Here is a 20,381-nt window from a genome sequence, read left to right on the forward strand (position 1 = left end):
CTATTTCCTGATTTCTCAGGCTGAGAGCTAAAAGCCTGGTTGTTGACTTTGTATGCTACAATCTCTGTCTAGACTGAGGCCAAGAGCAAGACTCTCAGTATTTCCCCTGAGTTACCTTGAGGCTCACAGAGTAACATGTGATGGAGTCATGGTCTGGCCACTTCAGATTTCTGCCTCTATGCCCCTGGGCTTCAGCTCAGGCAGGATCAGCAGCTTGTGACCTGCAGCTCTGCTGTCTGCAGATTCCCCTGGTGGTGCTAAGTCACACCTGGGCTTGTGTTGTTAGTTGCTTGCTGGCTCCACCACCCTGGGCTTTGGGAGCTCCTACTGCTCAGCTGAAGTGAGGCTTGTCAGGGCCCCTCTCTCCCTTCACATCAGACTCATTACCGCCTCAGTTGTACCCTTTCTCCGTGATTCCTAAGACTGAGGCTATTTTCACTAATTTAGGATTTCACTCTGGGTAGGACATTTATCTCTGGGTTTTCTGGGTCAGGGAGAGGGAATTGGAGCAGCTAGGATTTACTCTTCCATCTTGGCTTCTGGAAATTTAGATAGGTGATTTTTAATCTTCTAGGCTGTGGGCTGATAGCTACAGGAGAAGCTGCTGTCTCTGGTACAGGCCCTGTAATTTCTCTTACCCAGCTCCAACTCATCCTCTGTCTTTTGCTGAGACTGCTGTGAATCACCCTTGGGGTGGGTGAGTCCAATGGCTGGGTCTCATACTCACTCTGCTGTAGTTTGCTCTCAGGTCCATGCTGGTGTAGCCCCCCATGTCCTCTGTACTTCCCCTACCCTGACCTATATGGACACTTTTCTGGGCTGGAAATCTGACACATTCTGTCTCCCAATGGGAGTCTAAAACCTATTCAGTCTAAAACCTATTCAGATTCACTTTTTAAACTTTAGTGAGGGAATTCATGGAGGAACTCAGAAAAAGTTGCTGCTTCTGTTCCCCCATCTTGGCTCCACCCCTCAAGATTCCATGATTCTTAAGAAGCCCCTTTTAGTTAAAAAAAAATTAAGGAAAAAGTGATATGGCAATCATGGAATATACCCTAGTTTTCAACTATCCTCACTCAAGATCATAATTTTCTCTCAAGATGTAGGGAAGAGAAAATAACAACTTTAAACAGATATTTTACTTTTCACAAGAGATTGCATTATTATTTTTCCTTACTTCTGCAACACCAAACTAGGGAGAAGTTATGCATTTTCTTCTTTCTCTCTGAGCATGGAAATGGGCATGGATATTGTTGAATTTTTGATTTTCCTATATGTTATTTTTGTCAAGTACAATTTGTTGTAATTACCCAATTCTTTTCATAATAGCATTTTAGTACGGATTGATTGTTGTTCCAAAATGGAAAAAAAAATCAATAGTTTGCTTTAGAAAAGAGACTTTAATCTTTTCTTTTCTCCAGCTGGGTTTATATAATAGTCCCAATATGTTTTGAAAAGAGAAGGAAATTAATGATTACATGGTTGGCACCCTAATTGTTGAACTTCTGTCCTGATAAACAATCCCATCTCTGCAATTCCTGCTCCCAACTCAATGAAAACAGAAGTTTAAGTCTCTTAAGATAATCAGATGATTCCAAACATTTCCCTCCCTTCATCTCTTTCACTTTCCAGTCTAGTTTTGGGAACTGGCTTCAGACAACAAAGGAGAGATATGATATTAATGCTATGAAAATTTCTGCTTGAGAGTTCATATATATATATATATATATATATATATATATATATATGTATATATGAACATTAGTTCATAAGGACTATATCATGATTGGGATATAGAATACTGTGCTAACTACTCTGGCATATACAGCTCCTGTAGTAACTTTACACTGTGAAATTTTGTAAGCAAACTAGAAAGTACCAAAGCTTAAGTATTTACAAGTTGGTTTCCTAGTCAAAAATTCAAATCCAAAGTAACCTAGATTTCTGAATGGACAGTTTTTGGTTTAGAAAAAAAAATTACACACACATTTTCCATGAATTTTTTGTTTGTTTGGTTTTTTTTGCTTTTGTAGTTAAGAACATAAGGGCAAAGTATCTCCCCGAGGAGATAAGACTGAAGTTTACTAAAAGGATTGACTATTTCGATCACCATATTAAATGTATATGAGTATTTATAAACCCAAATCTTTCATATTCATTAGCATTTAATAGAAGTTCCAAAATGAAGTCATACTAAGTTATACTTCTATGTTATTTTCTTTTGGAAGTGATACTGAATTTTACTTGAATATAAACACTCCTCATTCCATAGTACTGAGGTATATATTCCACTGTGAGACATACAATATTGGACTGGAAGTCAGAATTCTTCATTCTAATATCATCTTTCTCATTACTTACTGTGTACCGTTGGCCAAAGCACTTTACTTTTTGGATCATAAATTTACAATGGGAAGAGTGACACCTATTTTTCTGCCCACTGCAGGGTTGTCATGAAGGTCAAATGAGATAATACTTGAGGAAGGCATTTTTATAAATTGAATAGTGCTTCATAAATATTAAGTATAATTATGGGACTGTAGAATTAGAGCCTTAAAGAAACTTTAAAAATCAACTAGTCATTTGGGTCAAACTAAAAAATATATTGCCTGCAATATGCATATTGACTTAGAAAACCATAAATTGACACTATCTGTGTTTTATTGTATTTTTACTTATTTTTTGAACATTTCCCAATTTTATTTTAATCTGACTCTGGCTATATTCTTGAGGGGTGTGTGTGTATGAACTCATGCATCCCTGTAAGGGACTGCTGCAAATTTTTCACACCTGAAAGTCCAACCATCTCGTTTTACAAAGGATGAAACTGTAAGGGCCTCCAGGCGTGGAAGAGTTAAATAAATTGCCCCACATCACACAAGGAAGACTTTGACCTAAAACATGAAACCCATGTCCTCTGACTGTAAAAGAAACACTCTTTCTACTGTTCCTCTTTCTTTTAGGATTTTTTTCCCTAAAATTCTTCTAATAAAGTTCTACTTCAGATATTCTATAGCGACATAGAATTGACTATGATTTTTGGAAAGCTATGCCAAAAAATACAAATCCTAGAATGGCCTACCAAAACACCAAGACTTTGAACGTAGACCTCATAATACACTGTCACCTGAGGATAAGACTAGCCAGAGAAGTCAACTCTGGATTTACTACCAGGTAATGATGATTTTTGCCCTCCCTTCCCTGAAACTATAGAGAGCATATCCTACATTTTGATGAGATTGTGATCTCCTTCATTGGAAGGAGGACCCATAGCAGTGATATCACAGGCCTCTAGAAATACTGAAGATATCTAAACATTATGTATCCAATAGGTGAAAATTAATAATAATAATATCAACAATGATAATGATTCTATATTTTTTTCTTCTGTGATGACCAGTATGATTTCTATAGTACTAGCAAACAGATGTGAGACTATCAATTATAAATGGAGCTTCAGGGTTTTAAAAATATACCTGACTTCATCTTTAAAGTAGGAACCAGGGGAGGAATAGAGATCCTGTGTGCATCGGGTTTATTCAAAGACAAGTAATTAAGGAGACTCTGCTAAGTGTGATCATTGACCTGTGATGTTCACAGCCCCTCCAGTCAAAGCAGACTTCTAAAGTCTTTTTCATGTGATGCCACTTAGTTTTCCTGAGCGGTTCAGCAAGGAACCCTCCTGACAGACTGGCATCAAAAGAAACAATGTTGTTTCCCTAAGCAAAAAGGACACAGCTTTAGGGAGCCAGCTTTTACAAGTGGCAACAACATTTCTTTCAAAGGTTCCTGCTGTTACACATCAGCCCCAGCCTGCAAAGGACACAGACAATGACAGCATCCTTTTTCTGGAGTGTGTGAAACCAGAGTAATGAATTCCATACAGACAGCTTTAATTTACAGCACATAGGAAAGCACTTGCTTGCTTAACCTCCAGACTCATGAATTGTAAATATTACCATGGAAGGAAAGAGGACTGAGTGGCTGCTATAGAAACAACTGACAGGAAGAACCATAGAGGAGGCCATGTTTTGATAGCCTTCTCTATGTTTCATAAGAGCATAGCCATGTATGTGAAGCAGAAAATGTGATTGGCATAAGTAAAAAGGAAAGTAGGGAAGCCTGAATTACTCATATTCTCATCACAACTCTCCTTCCAAACTCATTTTCCTGTCACCGAAAGAAGTGCCATAAATTCTCCAGATCCCTAAGCTTGAAATTTGTGACCATTTTATATTCTTTCCTCTCAGCCCACATTTAAACAAGTTCAATCCTTGAAATTGTACTAGTGAAGAATGTGAAATACATCTTTCCTGTTTCAAGCTTGAGATCTCATTCAAAGTTTCAGCAACCAGATTCTCACTATCTTCTCTTTTAATGTCAGTTTTTAGTCATTTGGTTAGGAATTCAGTCTTCAAGATACCCTTTTATAGTGCCTACATTCAATCTGTAATGATATATTCTTCCTTAAAACCCTTTCACACTGGCTGACTGATTTTAGCATTCATATTACAATGTAGCCTTTCCCTCCCAATGTTTTGACTCTTTTTCTCTTTTTGTTTCTGACTGTATCAACTTATTTCTTCTGTCACATCTCGACTTCATATCACCTGACAGCAACCTCTTTTCTCCAGCCTTCTAATTCAATATTTCCCCAATATGCCCTTTTTAAAGGTATTTTAAGAAATAGTACCTTAAGAAATAGAGGCATGGCAAGAAATTACATTACTTCTAGACAAATAGAAAAGATACTATCTTTTCTCTTTATTCAAAGTATTTTTTAAATTTGTTCAAAGCATAGTAGTTACTTAAACATTTAAGTGTTATTGATGATAAAACAACAATTATAAAATTTCCAATGAACAAGTTCAAGTCTTATCAAGTCCATTTATCCTCCGGTTTTTGTGCAATTTTGTGAAAACTTTCTCCTTTTTAATATTTTAGGTTATTAGATGAGAGGAAATGTTGATGCCCCTTCAATCAACCCATACTCATTCATATAGTAATATGCCAGACAATGTGTTATGTATTCAGCATATAATTTTTTTAAAAAGAACAAACAACAACAAAACCATGCATTTCCTGATCTCAAGCAACTATATTCAAGGAGAAACAACATATACATAAATGACTACATAGAAGATGCATGGAGAATACATAAGATATAACTTTAGAAAGGACAGTCTTATAAGGCAGCATTTAATCTGAGTGTTAAAGGAACTCAGAAATTTAAGAAGCAGAGATGAAGAGTGTGATTACTCTAGGCATAGAAGATAGCCAATAAAAACAAGCATGGAGATGCATTTTTTACTATGGGTAACATTGACTGGGCAAGAACTGTCAACCATAGAATTTTATACCATAGTTTAACAAAAGTCGAGGAAAGGTCCATACATTAAATGCTAAGCAAAACAGTTTATAGTTGATCTTGGAAGTAATAGTGATAGACTGATATTTGAATAGGAGAATGAAATGGTCACTTGAAGCACACTAATCTTCAGTGATAACAAGTAATGAAGAACTCAAAGAAAACTTTCTGCTTAGTGAACCACATACATGAATTGATTTGGTTAATTTCCTGATGGTTCTCAAGTTTATAATTTGTCACAAACAGACAAGCATGTACTTGTGGTGTTCACTACATTGTTACACTTTCTGTATGCTATTATTTTTTGGATTTCTTTGTGACCCAGAAAATTGTATATTTTAGGCTTGTTCAAATACCTGTCTCTAACTAGATTTGCTTCATTGTAGCTCCTTATTTGTTTTAAAAAGTTGTTCACCTAAAGTTAAACATATTTTTCATTTTAAAAATCAATACTTTATTCTTTCAGAGTTCCCTATCTTCTCCCAAATTCCTCTCTTCACTGGTCACTTAATGTTCCACTGCTTTTTTTTCCCTTTATTTCTGAATTGACAAAAAAATGTACAATGCTCCAGGACTTTAACATACAACACTTAAAATTATCTACACAAAAAAAACTCTCAGAGCAGAGCACAACATTAAAATCCTTGTTCTTCATGTAAAGTGATAATTCAATGAAAGAAAAATATTCATTTGGTTTTCATATAGGAAAAGGTCATCAGTGTGAGCTTAAAAATTTTAGCCTTTCTTTGTATCTTTACTCTTTGACACAGTGCATGACATATAAAGCACTTAATAAATGTCTACTGATTGATTGACCTAGGGGACAAAATAGCACATCTGTAAACTTTCTGATACACTAAGCAGTCTGGAGTATGACATGAAGGACATGGTGAATAAGATGCAGGAAGAACTCCAATTTACTTTTTAAGACTTTTCCCAATACAATTTGTCATATTTTTGGAATCGTATTTTCTATGAAATAATATGTTAAAAATGTGATGATAGGGGATTAGGGGACAAGGGACAATTTCTTTCTGTTTTGGATAACATAGCAAATTACATTTTCCTATATAGCATGAGAGAGGAAAATAAATAATCCAAAGGGAAGTCAGAGATTAATATTTCAGGACTCATAGATCTCTTCTTATGTAACTGGTATACCAATTTGTAAAGGAAGAATAACATCTAGCTTGATTAAAAAAAGAGAAATCTAAATAGTTTTCATATTTTAGCTTGTGAAGTGAATCAGGGTCAAAAGATTACACCACAATTAATGCAGGGTTCATGAAATGGATGTCAAATGCTAAAAGGCAATTCTAATCTCTATAGTCACAAGATGACTCATGGTCAAGCTGGGGGAGTAGAAACATGACCTCCACCTTCCCCAATCAATGTAAAAAGGGGACTCTGAACAAACTTTGTAGCTGCAGAACCCACAAAAATGACACAGAGAAGCTAACCTCCCGCTGAGGACAGCTGGGCAGGAATTGGCAAAAACAGCACTCTGGGAGCCGAGCCCAGGCCCACTGAGCAGAGGATTTAGCTGCAGGCGGGGCCTGAGCAGTGGCCGGCTGGAGGGACTGAAAATCAGTATCAGCTGTGGCCGCTTCCAGATTTATCAACCCTAGATGCAAAAGACAAAGTGAGAGGTCAGTGCAGTCTGGACTTTGGGACCCAGTAAGTGGGAGTGTGTGGCTTTTGCCCCCAGGGCAAGAAGCCACTGAGACTCCAGCACAGCCAGCCAGCAACACATTCCAGTTTCAGCTCCTGGCCTGCAGAGTGTAGGGGGAACAAGCAAAAAGTCTGAAGGGTATTTGTTCTTGCTTTAACCTACTTGGATGTTGTATCAGCAATGCCATATTCACAATGCCTATAGAGATTACAAATATGCTGATATAATTATCCATCACAAAATACATCAGGTTTGCCATTTGGGGAAATAAACTAGAAAATTTATTAAGATACCAAAAGACTGAGTCCCAAAACCAGAAAGTGAAAGCCATCAGAGTAGTTATGACATTGGCACAGGTAGATAAAGTAGAAAGCACCCACATTTTCAAGCCCTCAAAACATAACAGGCTACCTCAGGCAAAGGTCCTCCTCTCCCCACTCACAGCAACCACCCAGTGCCCTGGAAGCGGGATCCCAGCATTTCCGGCCCCTGGCAGTCCTCAGCAGGAGTCCTTAGCAGAAAGTCCTGCTCCCAGCAGCTCTGGCCCGTGGCAGTGCTCAGCAGGGGTCCTAACTCAAAAAAAAAAAAAAAGGCAACCGCCGCCAACTGCCAACCGCAGGACCGTTAGCTCGGCTTTTCACTTTCTCTTGCTCTGCTATGTCAGCACGTCCATGGGGCATGGGAGATCTTTAAATCCCATAACCCTTACAGATGTGGATTGCAGTCTAGGGTGGAGATCCTGGGGCATGTGTCCAGCTTGCCAGAGCATGTGGATGCCTCAGAGAGGGCATCCATCTAATACCTCTGGCAGCTGAGAAAACCCCAGTGTTTGGGATGAAATTTCCTTTCTCTAGTGGCAGAGTCCTACTGTGGCAAAAAGCCCAGGGGTGAAATGACTGAGGGGCAACATGACCACGCAAAGGAAACAAAGCAGACAGAAGATTCCAACACTAGACTCCTATTTTGGGGACAAAAAGGAAAAAAGCATGGAACAGGAGGAAGACAGTGAAGTCAGAACTCCTGCACCAAAAGCTTCAAAGGAAAATGCAAGCTGGTTACAGGCTGTAGAGGACCTTAAGAAGCAGGTAAGAGAAGTGGAGGAAAAATTGGGAAGAAAAATGAGAATGATGCAAGAAAATTACAAAAGGAGAGTAAACAGCCTTATTGAGGAAAATCACACCTTAAAAAATAGACTAACTCAACTGGCAAATGAGGCTTAAAAAGGCAATGAGGAGAAGAATGCCTTGAAAAGCCGAATTTGCCAGATGGAAAAAGAATCTCAAAAGCTTAATGAGGAGAATCATTGCTTCAGAATTAGCTGGGAGCAAATGGATGCTAATGACTTTATGAGAAATCAAGATGCTGTTAAACAGATACAAACAAACGAAAGAATAGAAGGCAATGTGAAATATCTCATGGGAAAAACCACTGACCTGGAAAATAGATCCAGGAGAGATCATTTAAAAATTATTGGACTACCTGAAAGCCATGATCAAAGTAAGAAACTAGAAATCATCCTCCAGGACGTTCTCAAAGAAAACTGCCCTGAAGTTTTAGAACCAGAGGGCAAAATAGAGGTTGAAAGAATCCACTGATCACCTGCTGAAAAAGATCCCAAAAAGAAACTCCTAGCAATATTATATCCAGGTTCCAAAATTCCCAGATTAAGGAGAGAATATTACAAGCATCCAGGATGAACAATTTGAATATCATGGAAAAACAATCAGGATAACCCAGGATCTGGTAGCTTCCATACTGAGTGATCAAAGGGCTTGGAATATTATATTCTTGAGGTCCAAGGAGCTGGGATTAAAACCAAGAATAGCCTACCCAGCAAAACTGAGTATCATGTTTCAGGAGAAAATATGGTCATTCAGTGGAATAGAGGACTTTCAAGCATTCTTGCTGACAAAACCAGAGCTGAATAGGAAATTTGACATTCAGATACAAGAAGCAAGGGAAGCATGAGAAGGTAAACAGGGAAAAGAAATCATAAGGAACATATGTTGAAGTATTAACATTCCTACATGAAAAAACAATAATAGTAACTTATGAAACTTTTGTTAGTATAAAAATAGTTGAAGGTATTAGAAATATATATATATATATATATATATATATGTCTCTATATAAGGGTATAGGGCATATGAATACATATGTGAACAGGTGTATATATGTTTACAGATATACATGGATAGAGGGCACACGACCAATTTAACAGGAAGGGATGATACATAAAAGGTGAAATTAAGAGGTGAGAGAGGAATATAATGAGAGGAGATGGGGAGAGACAGAATGGGCTAAACTATCTCATATAGAAGAGGAAAGGAAAATTTCTTACAATGGAGCGGAAGAATAGGAAGGCAAAAGGGAATGGGTCAACCTTATTCTCATTGAATTTAGCTTGGGGAGGGAATAAATACACACTAAATAGGGTATCTTACCCAACAGGAGAGTAGGAGGGGAAGAGGACAAGAGGGGGAATGATGGAAGGGAGGGCAGGCTGGGGGGGGGGGGAGGGAAGTTGGAAGCATCCACATTTGAAAAGGTATGGGATCAAAGTAGAGAATAAAACAAGTGGGAGGTGGGATAGGAGGGAGGGAAGTATAGTTAGTCTTTTACAATATATCTACTATTTTATTGGTTTTCATTAGCTACATGTGTACAACCTATACTGAACTTCTCATCTTCCTAATAAGGGTGGGTGACAAGGGAGGAAGGGAATGAATCTTTAATTCAAATTTTTAAAATAAAATGTTTATAGATATATACTGTTATTATTATTATTTTACATGTAATTGGGAAATAAGATATACAGGCACTGGGGCATAGAGATACACCATGCCTTACTGGAAAAGTCAAAGGTGAGTATGGTAGAAAATATGGCAGAGAGAAGATTGGAGTTGGGGATATCCTGTGGACTGCTATTTTGGGGCAGTGGGTATGTGAAAAGTGGGGAGAAAATTTGTAACTCAAAATCTGGCATAAATGAATGGTGTAAATCAGAAGTTAATAAAGTATTTGAAAAATGGAAAAAAAAATCTGTCCTAAAGGAATAATAACAGCATCTGAATCTCCAGACACTGGTTTGTGGGATAAGAACTCACTATTTGACAAACCTGCTGGGAAAACTGGAATATAGTATGGCAGAAACTGGGCATAGACCATTATCTAACACCATATACCAAAATGAAGTGTAAGTGGGTGCATGATCTAGGTATAAAGGTTGATACTGTAAGCAGTCTCCTAAAACAAAGAATAGTTTGCCTATCAGACTTGTGGCGAGGGAAAGATTTTATGACTAAAGAAGAATTAGAGAACATTATAAAATGTAAAATGGATAACTTTGACTACATGAAATTGAAAAGTTTCTGTACAAACAAAGCCAATGTAACCAAGATTAAGAGGGAGGTGGGAAATTGGGAAAGAATCTTTACAACCTTTATCTCTGACAAAGGACTCATTTCTAAAATATACAGAGAATTGAGTCAAATGTATAAGAATACAAGTCATTCCCCAATTGATAAATGGTCAAAGGATATGAACAGGCAGTTTTCAGAGAAAGAAATTAAAGCTATCTATAAGCACATGAAGAAATGCTCTAATTCACTATTTATTGGAGAAATGCAAATCAAAACAACTCTGAGGTACTACATCTCACCAGTCAGATTGGCTAAGATGACAAAACAGGAAAATGACAAATGCTGGAGAGGATGTGGGCAAATTGGAACACTAATGCATTGCTGGTGGAGTTGTGAACTGATCCAGCCTTTCTGGAGAGCAATCTGGAATTATGCCAAAGGGCTATAAATACTTTCATACCCTTTGATCCAGCAATACCACTCCTAGGGTTATATCCTAAAGAGATCATAGAAATGGAAGACCCATATGTACAAAAATGTTTATAGCAGCTCTTTTTGTGGTAGCAAAGAATTGGAAATTAAGGGGGTGCCCATCAATTGGGGAATGGCTGAACAAGTTGTGGTATATGCATGTTATGGAATACTATTGTGCTATAAGAAACGAGGAGCAGACGGTCTTCATATTTACCTGGAGAGGCTTAAAAGAACTGATGCTGAGTGAGAAGAGTAGAAGCAGGAGAAATTTGTACACAATTACAGACACAGCATATGTGTGATGGCTGACTTTGATAGACTGGACTCTTCTCAGCAATGCCATGATATAAGTCAATCCCAAAAGATTCATGATGGATAGAAATATGTGCATCCAGAGAAAGAACTAGAAAGAATTGGGGGCGGCCAGGTAGCACAGCGAGTAAGAGCACCGGCTCCAGTGTTGAGAAGACCTGGAGATCGAATTCCGGGCTCACTTAGCACCCACCCAGAAACACCTGGCCGTGTAACCTTGAGCAAGTTACTTAACCCCAATTGCTTAGGGTCGGCCAGGTGGCTCAGCGAGTAAGAGCACCGGCTCCAGTGTTGGGACGACCTGGAGATCAAATTCCGGGCTCCTGGAGATCAAATTCCGGGCTCAGACACTCAGCACCACACCCAGAAATAACTGGCCGTGTAACCTTGAGCAAGTTACTTAACCCTGATTGCTTAAAAAAAAAAAAAAGAACTAGAAAGAACCAAGTTTATATCCAGGTGGAAGCAAAATACCTGATCTTTTTCCTTCTCTTATTTGGTTTTATGTCCTCTTTACCATTTTTCATTCCAGTTGGTACAATCCGTCCTTATAACCTGACTTATGTATAATGTAAATGTATTTATAGATCCTATACTTTACTATATGCCACCCTGGGGGATAGGGGAGAGAGGGGGACAAAATGTGAAACTCAAGGAATTGTGGAATTGAATCCTGTAAACTAAAAGGAAACAAACAAATTAATTTAAAAAAATTTAAAAAGAATACAAAAAAACCCAGCATCTGAGAGTGTTCTTCCTGTAAGGATTAAGCTCAAAAAGACATTGCTATTTGGCATCAAGAAATTTTATTAACTGTATGACCCCAAGAAAGTTCTATTTACCTCAGTTTACTTTTCTGTTAGGGGATAATAATGGAACCCACCTCTCAGGGCCATGGTGAGGATCACATGATTGTAAAATGTTTGACACAGTACTTGGCATAGAGTTAATGCTATTTGAATGTTAACTGTTTAATTAAATGAAATTGCTTCATACTTGGGATCTTTTTATGGGTTTCCTTATATGTCATCAGTATGCCAATGGTGATGGGATGAATGATTTTCTGTTTAAGGCAATTTGGAAGCACATCCATGTAAATTAAGGTCACCTGATGGGTAATTGTTTTTTTTTCAAGTTTAAGTACATGATACTTGTTTATATTATTGTATTTTTTATATTGTGTAATCTGTCAACTACTGTATCACTTATATTGTTAGAAAAGTAATTTCTATTATAATCTAGATGTTGTTAGACAAAAAATTTACCATTAGAGAAAAAAAAACCAGAATGGGTCAGGAAGCCACTAGGTTATTCTGACCATATATTATAATATTCTAAATTACTGTAATTTCAAAAAACATAAACTTCCAGGTTTTGTTTATATTAACAAAATGAAGATGACTCATATGGCTCTGTAATATTCGGATGACCAATCATTCAAAAATTTCTTCTTTTTCTTTCTGTGCCTCTCCCCCACTGCTTCCATATTTTTGGAATGGGAGAAAGTATGAGATAAAGGGGAAAATTATAGAAATTTAGAGCTGAAACAGGTCTTAAGGTTGATTTATTCTAATCCTATCATTTTAAAGTACAATGCTATTGAGTTATATGATTTGAGCTCAAATTGAAGCTCTGCCACTTTAAGTATGTGAATTTGTATAATTCAGTTAAACTCTCTGGGTACCATCTTCCTCATCTGTGAAATGAAGATTTTTATAATTCTGTTGGAAGGATCAACTGTGATAATGTAGGGAAACATGCTTTGAAAATTATAAAGTACTGTGAAAGGTATCATAATGTTCGAGAATTATTAATACACAAATATTTATATTTATAGAAGAAATGATTTATAATTTCCCAGGAAAATTATGGACAGTCAATAATGATAAACTATAATATTTTTAAAAGATTTTCCTATGTTTATTTCTTCCAAATCTTCTGTGTCAGATCCCTTGTCTCTGCTCAATGAGTTCTCAAAACAAACAAACAAAAAACACAATTCAACTTTAGCCCAAGAAAGCACATATAGGAAGGCAAATCTTAAAAATAAGGCTCCTGGGTAGATACAGTAGATACAGCAGCAGGACTAGAGTCACAAAGAACCGCATTCAAAGTTCATTAGTTCTGTGACCCTAGCCAAGTCACTTAACCTTGTTTGGCCTCAGTTCCCTCATCTGTAAAATGAAATGTGAAAGAAATACAAACCTCTTCAGTATCTTTGCCAAGAAAACCCAAATGGGATCAAAAAAATCGGACACAACTGATATTATTGAACAACAACATCAATAGATTTGAAAGTGTTTTTAAAAGTATAAAACACTATAAAAAAGGTGTTACATATTGTATCCCAATCTAATTAGAAATGATATCTTGTTTATCCATTAACGTTGTTAAATATTTCTTCCATTTTTCCCTGTATTATCATAAATAAGGGAATTGAAATTCAAAGCAAGAATAAATCTTATGAATAATGTATTGAAATCCCCTCATAGTATAAATGATAAGAACAATGTTCAGCAAAGTACAGAACTTCACTACCACTCAACTAGTTAATGACAATGCCAGGGCTAGAGCTTTGGTCTCCTGACTTCCTGATCATACTCTTTCTACTATAATATATTGGTCTTCAAATATTAAACAATGGCAGATGTTATTTGTGTTTGGAATTTGTGAAAGAAAAATGTGATGTTTCTTAAAGACTATACTTTTTAGGAAGACACAGGGATAGTAGTCTTCTCTGAAAACAGACCCTAGCAATACCTCCTCTGCAACACCAGCAACAGGTTTGGGGAATGGTTGAGAGAGCAGGAGACTCTGCTTCAAGGAATCTCAGCCCACAGAAGGTAAGGGATGAGGCAAGTGGTCAGGAAAAGATTATAATGGGACCTTTGCTGGTAATGAGCACAAGATCCCATTGCTTGGCCCTGTAATAGCAATGGTACTTGCAGCTGCTTTGGAGGTGCAAGACCCATGACAACAGCACACAAGTGGCCTGCTAGCACAGGTTCTTTGATCTGCTTTTCTAAAGGAAAACAATTCAAAAGAGGTCAACAATTTTACTTTAATCATACACACACACACACAGAGATATATATCATATATATAAATATACTACATTCGGGGGAAAACATTAGGACCCTGAACTTCAAAGAAAATAAAAACAAAAATTACAAGCACAAATAATAGCATAAAGACAAACAAGCAGGGCTTCCAACCATCTGACAATGTAATACAAATACCACAGTTCAACAGACAAATTCAACTGTCTGATCATTACATACATACATAGTTACCAGAGAGAGAAGCACCAACATTTCAAAGCTGGGGGGCTCATCAATGGCTACCCAGAGTCTCATCCGGCTACATCCCTTGAACACTCTTCTCATGAGTAAACCCCAAAGCAAAATGCTAACCTCAGTGTACACTCTCTCTCTCTCTCTCTCTCTCTCTCTCTCTCTCTCTCCCCCTCTCTCTCTCTCTCCCCCCCCCCCCCCACTGCCTGATTACAAAGTAACAAAAGGTGTGAGACTTCCTGGAAAAACAAGCCTTCCCTAATCAAGCTTCTCCTGTTGGGCTCCACGTGAGGCCTATTAATGGGAGGGGAAATGTTCAACACCCATTAATATTACAGGCCTGCATACAATTCTGGGACATGGTTTCAGTAAAAAGAGGTGCACTAACACTTGCAGGTGCAGGGGTGGAGGGGGCCTGTTCACTACTGGAGGGCACAAAAGAGTGGTTGCTCACAATGAAACAGTGAACCTGGTCTCAGTTCCAAGGCAGAATGGAGCACTAGTATTTGTAGGGGCAAAAGAGCAGAGACCTGGCCACAATTCCAGGGCCAAGAGGGGCACTAGCACTTGCAGCTAAAGGGGAACAGGGTTCCACCCTGTCCTTGGTAATGTTATCAGAATTTTACTGAGCCAGTTTCTAATCTCAGAATAACAAAACAGCACAACAGAAACAAAGTACCAGTAATCCGGGAGCTTTTTAATTAATTAGTTTCTTTATGAGGAACAGATTTCTAAATCAGGAATTATCCTGATCAGAAATCTATCTTGCTGAAGTGAAAACAGAGTTTATATATATATATATACACACAAATCACAAGTGGGAAGGGAGGGGGAAGGTGGATTACAAACAATCATTCCCAAGGCCAAAGTGGTTTCTCAAGAAACCCACAAATGGAAGACAATTCAACAATTCTGGAGTGATATTGTTCAGGTCCTTCAATGTTGTTACTTGGTAGGTCATAGGACCAGAGTTCTGTGATGGGAACAAGTTCTATCGTCTTTGATTCACTTCACTTCATGAATGCAGGCAGAAGGATATCACTGATTTTGAGTCTTGTCAAAGTTTGACTGATGATTTTAATCTAGATTGTGATCTCTCTCAAGAGAGGGATTTCTAAAAATTCAGATCTATTAGTATAGTCATTACACATATCATATTGATTATTATAAAAATCAGGATTCCCTTCAAGGCAAAGAATAATATTCGTTTGAAACAAGATTTTGATTTTATATAAGAATAAGTAAGTTACAAGTTAATACCAAGGTAGAGGGCAAGGTAAATAAGGAAAAGAAATATCAAACCAGGGAGGAAAGAACAGGGAGTGCTGCCATATTTTTCAGGCAACCAGGAGAGTAGATCAAAGGAAGGTAAGAGGCAAACATACATCAGAAAGTTTTGAGCCCTATCTCATAAATCTGCTTGCTTGTTTAAAGCACCAAAGTCTTCCTCTATTTGACAGGATTCATTGACATAGAAACAACATTTCTCCCCAATGACATCTCAGGAGCCCCTTCTCTCAACTGTTATGTAATCCAGCACCCTATAGTTTTGTAATAACATGAGGTCAAATGTTTGGAGAATTGTGACAAGCTTCCCAGTGCACTCCAGGCCCATGGCTAATTCTGCCTAAAGGTTCCTGACAGACAGCTACAGCATGCCAAAAGTTACTGCAGTATCAGACAGGGATCCAGCGGATGCCAACAGGGTCACAATGGGAAGAAAAGTGAGCTTTAGCTGCAGGTAGAGGGACATCTTTAACTGGAGAGTAACTTCAGTGGGGTGGTTCCCTGTGAATAAGTACCAGCTGTGTATAGTGTAGACCAGGGGTGGGGAACCTGTGACCTAGAGTCCACATGTGGTCCTCTGTGTCCTCAAGTGTAACCCGTAAGCATAGAGGCCTTCCAAGAAAGGATGTGATATAGCATGGGGCAACATAAGAAGAACAGTCCAGTGGATAGAGGGAATTCAGTGACAAAGGTATGGGGACTAGAGGATCAATCCCAGGCAGAGTGAGTGAGAATCATAGAACTCAGTACCTCCAGGCATGGGTGTTTAGCTCTACCATGGTTATGGAACAAGAGGCATTTCTGGGATTCCCACATTAACTCAGAAATTGAATAGATGCCTTTATAGTTGCCTTTGTTGTAAGCAAAGTTCAGAGGTATTATGCCTTATTTGGTGAGGTAGGCCCTTGAAATTCACTTGCTACCAGGGACTTCAGTGGTGTTGTGAGATGACCCAGTCCCTTTCAGGGAAATCTTAATTGACCAGAGGAGGAATCAAGTGAGGTATTTAGAAAAACAACCCATATGCAATTAAGAATAAAGGTGTAATTACATTGCATGAGATTTAATTATCCACCGTTAGGGCCCGTGTTGCCACTTATGTCCTGGATGTGGAGTGGAACCTGCATCTCTGGAGAGACCACTAAGTGTAATGGATCCCCTACGTACAGGTCTGATATGCTAGACAATAGTAACTGAGGTTAGGGGAAATAAATGGTCTAGAACTAAGGTTTAGCCAGGCTAAGGGAAGGGCTTTGGGCCAGGTAATACCTTAGCACCCCATAGAATTAAGGAAGGGAGGTTCTAAGTATCACCTTGTCCTTGAGACAGGTGGGACAAGTCTCATAGATGGTGATAATAGCCTTGTGAAAACTCCCAACCCATAGTCCCATAGTATTATCAAGTTCACATTCCTCCTTTTGAAGCTTTACCTGCTTTTTGGTAAGCATACTTTTCTAGGCAGTGACTATTCCTTTTCTAAGAGAGCTAAGAGTCTTAGGCAGGCCTTCAGAGGGACGTGAAAATGCCAAAGTCTGGCTTATGAGGCAAAGTGAAAATCCCATTGGGACCTTGTAATAGTAATGTAATTTGATGCTTTTGTATTAGCAAGGGTGACAAGTACTTAGCACTTAGTAATTCATCAAGCCTCTGTTAAAGAAAGAGAAACTGTGATCCACTATTGCTGATGTAACAGGACAGGTATGAATTGGAAGGAGCAATACTGTATATAAGGAAAGACCCTGGCTCGGAAAGACAGATCTTCTGGGAGAAATCTTTGTGGAGGCAGAAGCTGATGCTACTGGGGAGTTTGAAGGGGAAAGGCTCCCCAGGCTGGAGAGAATGATTTTTATTTGGACAACCTGGATGAAGTTATTTTGATTCTGCCAACCAGCTGAAACTTTGGTTGAGTCTGAGGGCCAGCCAGAGCTGTGGAGGATTTCTGAGGGCCAGTCAGAGCTGAAGGCAAGCCGGAGTTGCTGAAGACTGAGGAAGCATGACTGTGATGTTTGTACTTTGTATGAACCTGTTTTTGGCTTTGTTAAGCCTTGACTTCTCAGGAACAGAGACTATGAAGGATTTAAAATGGACTGGATACTGTGAGCTTCAGCATGGAACAGAAAGTGTGTGGAGAGCTGGACAAGAATCTGGGAGCTGCTGTCTGCCTTTGAACCCAGTGGACAGTTTTGTGAATCCAGGTAGGATCTGGGACCATGAAAGGGGATGCAGGGAATCTGAGAGACCCCCCCTGAGTTAAGCTGAAGGAAGACTTTACTTGGATACTGTGTTCTGACTGAGAAATCATAATTTACTAGTGACCTAGGGGTGGAGGGCTTGTGTATTTTCTGATGATTGAATTGAATGATGACTAAAAAAGCAATTGATTTGTAACTTGGTGTGCCCTGTGAGTGGAGAACTTTAACTATTGTACTTGGTGTCCTTCAAGGAGGCAAACCTCCTTAAGGATGATTGAATGAGTGAGATGAATGATTAAGTGATTGAGTTACTAAATGATTGTTCTTTGTTCAAAATTTTGTGACCACTGTGGGGAAAACCACATGACCATTTTAGTGATAAGGTGTTGTGAATGCTGTATTTTGATTCTCTGTGATAAGTTGTAAAATTGTGAATACTGTACCTTGATTTTCTGTGAATGTTTTGCTCTGGTTTGTTATTGAATAAATAGAGTGTTTACAATACTATGTAATCAGAACCTTGAAAAGCTGTTTATGGCAGCATTCTTCTGAGAAGCTGCTTATGCTTGGCTTTACAGACCTGTACAAAGGGAACCACTCCTTCAGTAGTGTGAGGAATTAAAGTTGCCATTTCTGCTACTTGGTCAACCCAGTCATGTCCCCAGGTACAAAGATGTTTTCTCTACTGTGCCCTGGAATTTTAATTTCTGATTCAGCTTAGGGAAGCAGTAAAGAGACTAATAGATAGGAAATATATTTCTGATTTTTAATGGACTGTCCTGTGGAGGTCCTGATGTTTCCATAACATCCCAAAGTCATAGTCCAAAGTTTCATCCTCACTTTCTATCTCAGGTAGATAGATAGCAGGATTGAATGTGTTGTTTATACCAACTACATCCCCTCCTTTCTCAGATGTGAATAGATCAGAGGGGAGAACTAACTGACTCAATATCAGTAACATCTGAAATCCACAAGCTGAAGGGCATTTGGTTAATAGCCATATGGTCAGAAAGGGTTAAGGAAGGTTACATGGAAAAAGTATTAAGGGAAGTGGTTCTTCCTGGGTCAAATGAAATAGTGGCCTGTCCTAGTAAGGGGCTAGGAACCTCAGGGATGAAAATGATGAAAAATTCTGATCTCTCCAATAAACAAGGAGAGTGGTTCTGAGATATGGGCTACAGAGGTCTTATTAGCAATTACTAAAACTGAGATTTTCTTTTTACTCTGAGGGAGGGCAGTAAGGAAACCAGAAAGGTTTAAAACTGCTTCAACATGGGGATAAAAGGCATTGCTCATACATCTTCCTCCCCTTTTGCCAGCCCTCTCCAGAGCCTTGTCATGCTGAGGGACTGGGATTGCACAGACCCTCTCTCAATGTTTTCTGGCACCAAGTTCTAGTCTCCCCCTTCCCAACTGAAGCAATGATAGATTCACACAGATCCAGATACCTAGGTCTGTATGAACATAGGGCAATTCGGGACTATTTATCAAAGTATCAAAGCCTATGGGATCCGCCCTGGGAGAAGGATATTTCTTGGCAATAGCCGGGAGTTCTCCATGTTTCCACGACTTGAAATGACAGTGATCAAGCCACTATCCCCCCCCCCCCCGCCTCCCCATAGGAGAACTTTGCTTGCACTTTGCAAGGAACATAGAAACTGAGAAGCTGATAGAGTCTTTTTGCAATGGCTGGTTTATTATAGGTAGCTGAATAGTTTGGGGGTTGTTAATGCAAAGGTTTTCAAATGATTAAGTACTTTCTTTCACTAATTGTAACTTAGTCCTACACTCTCTTTCCCTTGCCTCTGAGTACCATAACTGTCCTACTTAACAGTTAGAGTTTCCTTATCCAGTCTCTGCTTTAAATACCCTAATCTGTTCTTATCAAAGCTGCCCCAAGTAGCCCAGCAAAGTTTAGGATCATCAGTAGTCAAACAAACCCAATCCTGTCAATAGGAGGGACAATCAGGCCTATATTTCTTATACATTTGAAAGGCACATGTTTGTTCTGGGGGGTTGCTAATAGAAACTGCTATATCTTTCCCCATGCCCTTACTACACATCTGTCCCATTGTAAAGGTGTACTCAAAGACAAAATCACTTAACAAGTTTACATAATACACAAATACATTATAAAGGGATATAAAAACACAAATATACAAAATACAAGTATAGAAATACAAGTAATAGGCACTATCCTAGCAATTTATCTGAATTATAGAGACATTCCACAACTCTAATCAAGTGAGAAATTGAGATATTAATTTCAATAGGTTTAAATGCACAAAAAAACCAATTGTCATTATACCAAAAAAAAAAAAAAAGAAAAACCGCTTGAAAAAAAAAAAAAAACTCGAAGTCTGTACCTCTGATTGCATTTATAAGAGAGAAGAGTAAAACCACAGGCTACAGACAGCCCTC

Source organism: Petaurus breviceps, unplaced genomic scaffold (assembly GCF_028583685.1).
Source record: "Petaurus breviceps papuanus isolate PSGF00001 unplaced genomic scaffold, PetGlider_PUasm1.0 42, whole genome shotgun sequence".
Classification (NCBI taxonomy): Eukaryota; Metazoa; Chordata; class Mammalia; order Diprotodontia; family Petauridae; genus Petaurus; species Petaurus breviceps.